Raw genomic sequence first — 3,496 nt, 5'->3', positions numbered from 1 at the left:
TTGCTTGTAAAGTGGGCGCTGCGTGGCCGTTGATGATTTTGTAGGGAAATGAGGCTCACTCTCACACGAGTAGTGCTTTGAATATTCACATTAACCGGGTGTGGGTTTTGATCAACAAATGCAATCAATTAATTCCTTTGCATTCACCAATAGTGCATTCACTGTCTCGTGTGGGTTCATAGCTTCTTTTTTCATTGCACCATTCTTTGAGGATATTCGCCAGTTTGGTTTTGTGACCTACTCAATTACTGAGCACATTCTATATAAAGGATATATTAATTACCTTTGATTGCATAGAGAGTGCACAGCATTGACATATCATATGTCCCAAAGTGTAAAAATTTTGACTGTGGAGGCATAACAAGATCCCGTGATTCAGCATAAAAATAATTTCAATTGCAAAACGAATCGTGAAAAATGCATTATATAATTCATATAAAAATAAAATTTTGCACTCATGTGCTTTAAATTATTTATAAACCCAACGTTTTATAAATAAATGTAAGGTTTAATATTTATAGCTTATCATACTGCATTATAGTTTTCTATTCCTTACTGAAGGAAAAAAGAGAAGAAAATTATCACTCTAACAGAACTACATCACTAAAACTCACTGACCCTTTGGCAAAACCCCGTAACGAAATAAATCCTATAGTATATAGATTTATAATTACTAAACTTTACTACAATTGGGCTATTCTAAAGTTCGAAATTTCATAAAATTAATGGATTGAACATTGTTTTTTAGTATTTTCAGAAAAGTGCATGCTAGAGCTTTGTGTAAAATGTAGAGTATTCCAAACTACATTTTTGTTAAGTAATTTTTGTCTTTTAACAACTGTTTATTATTCTTCATATTACATTTTTTGTAGGAAAGGAAATAATTTAAAAAATAGCTAATTCAAGCAAAGAAGAAAAGCTGAAGCTGCTCCCCTTCTATCAATATTAATGTATAAATTATTCCTCAACCAGCTCTTCTTTTTAAAAATTAATACTGAAAAACGACGCAGTATAAGAACGAGGACATACTGAACGAACTGCTAAACACAATTTATGCAAAACGAAATCTAGAAGTTATACACGATATCAGTTTTGATTTTTTAAAATAACAGAGGTCAATGTTATTGATGGATGCTCAACAAAAAACATTTAAAGTGTGAAACGTGGAAACAGATTTCATAAACACGATGACTTATATCGATCACGCAATCAACACCTTTCCGATTTCTCTTTTTCAGTAAGAAATTAGGTAAGCTGAAAACGTGATTTGTCATGCTTAGCGAAACGATATTTTTTAATATTTGTGGAAAGTCCTATTTTAAATTAGGTAGTTTGAAAATACACTTATTAATTCACCATCATTCACAAGAATTTAATTATGAAATTTGTGGCAAAACCTTCATAAAATCCGGTAATTTCAAACACCGTATATTCGTTCACTGTAAGCCTTTCTCTTGTACAAGGCGAATTTTCAATGTCAAGGAAATAGGAAATGCATCTGTTAGTTCACATTCAAGAAAAAGCACTCCTGTATGACAGATGATAAGGCGTTTTCACGTACAAGTGACTGGAAATCCCATGATCATACCATACACAAGAAAGAAAATTCTCCTGTGAACCTTGTGGGAAGGCATTTTCTCTAACAAGAGATATGAAACCTCATGTCTTAGTCCGCACTCAAGAAAGACCATTCTCCTGTGAAACTTGTGGGAAAGCATTTTCACGGAGATATCACTTGAAATTACACTTGTTAGTTCATACTCAAGAAAGACCATTCTCCTGTAAAACTTGTTCGAAGGCATTTTCACACTCAAGTAACTTGAAATCCCATTTAATAGTTCACACCAAAGAAAAACCATTCTGCTGTGAAATTTGTGGGAAGTCATTTTCACGGTCAAATCAGTTGAAATCCCATTTATTAGTTCATACTCAAGAAAGACCATTCTCCTGTAAAACTTGTTCGAAGGCATTTTCACACTCAAGTAACTTGAAATCCCATTTAATAGTTCACACCAAAGAAAAACCATTCTGCTGTGAAATTTGTGGGAAATCATTTTCACGGTCAAATCAGTTGAAATCCCATTTGTTAGTTCATACTCAAGAAAGACCATTCTCCTGTGAAACATGTGGGAAGGCGTTTTCACGGACAAGCGACTTGAAATCTCATTTTTTAGTACATACTCAAGAAAGACCATTCTCCTGTGAAACTTGTGGGAAGGCATTTTCACACTCAAGTAATTTGAAAGCCCATTTAGTAGTTCACACTGAAGAAAAGCCATTCTCTTGTGAGAAATGTGCGAAAAGGCATTTTCCTACTCAGGTGTGCTCAAAAGACATTTACTTGTTCACACCCAAGAAAAGCCATACTCTTGTCAGAGTTGTGGAAAGGAATATTCACAGTCATGCAGCCTGAAGAAACATTTATTAATTCATAGTCAGTAAAAATAATTATCTTGTTGTATTTGCACAGGCTGTTTACCAATCTGTAATTTTATCCCATTTATTAGTTCACAGTCAGGAGAATTGTTATGAAGTTTGTGGCAAATAATTTTCGACATTATGCGACTTGTAAAGCCATTTACTGGTTCATACTCTGTAAAATCTATTTCACTGTTTAATATGACCTGATCTGTTTCCACGAGTAAGCAGATTGTATAGCCATTTATGAATTCACAGACGATTTTTCGATGTTAATAAATTGAAAACAATAATTTAGACTTCATTTAAACTATTTTTCTTATGTATCTTGTGGCGTTACTTTCAAGGTTGTGTTTCGTGAAATGACATCTCTTAATTCATGCTCGGTATAAATGTTTCTCATGTTCAACATATGAAAGACTTCTGCAAAAAAAAAGAATTTTATTAATGTAAAGTGAACAATATTAAAGAAACAATTTTTATAAGTAATGTTTTTTGTAGAATTCAAGACATTATTTGTGAGAGAATCTTATGCTATTTTGCAAAACCCATTTGCTCAGTATAAAATGTTCATGAACCTTCTACATCAGGAGACCTACTTAACTACGTCCACTTTTACTAAGAAGGAAGGACTTCTCTGTTTATTATGGTCCTATAATTAGTCACTATAAAACATTTAGCATAATAATAAAATATTTGGTTATCATCTGATCTTTCGAACAATAAAGGATTAGTTTTCAATTTATTGTTGTGATCACGATTGCCATTGTTAAATAATTCATGCTATGATTGCAATTTTCAACATCTTTTTTAAAACTTCAAGTGGATGTTATTTAAACATGTATTCTTTTCAATTTTTATGTTTTATAATTGTTAATAGTGTTTAATTTTAATGATTACCCATTATTTTATGGAAACTTCTGTTGTACCTTACGATTATTGTTTGTTTATGAATTTATGGAGTTTGAGAAAGCAATTGTTCTTGTGAACGTATTTTTTTAAAGCTCTTCTGATTTATCTTATTACATATGATTAATACACAATTGTATTTTAAAATGTGACCCTTGTTATTGTTATT

The sequence above is a fragment of the Typopeltis vanoorti genome, chromosome 17 (genome assembly GCF_054136105.1).
Source record: "Typopeltis vanoorti isolate ZY-2024b chromosome 17, IOZ_Tvanoo_1.0, whole genome shotgun sequence".
NCBI lineage: Eukaryota > Metazoa > Arthropoda > Arachnida > Uropygi > Thelyphonidae > Typopeltis > Typopeltis vanoorti.
The sequence above is the reverse complement of the archived record's forward strand: the minus strand, read 5'-3'. Positions refer to the sequence as shown.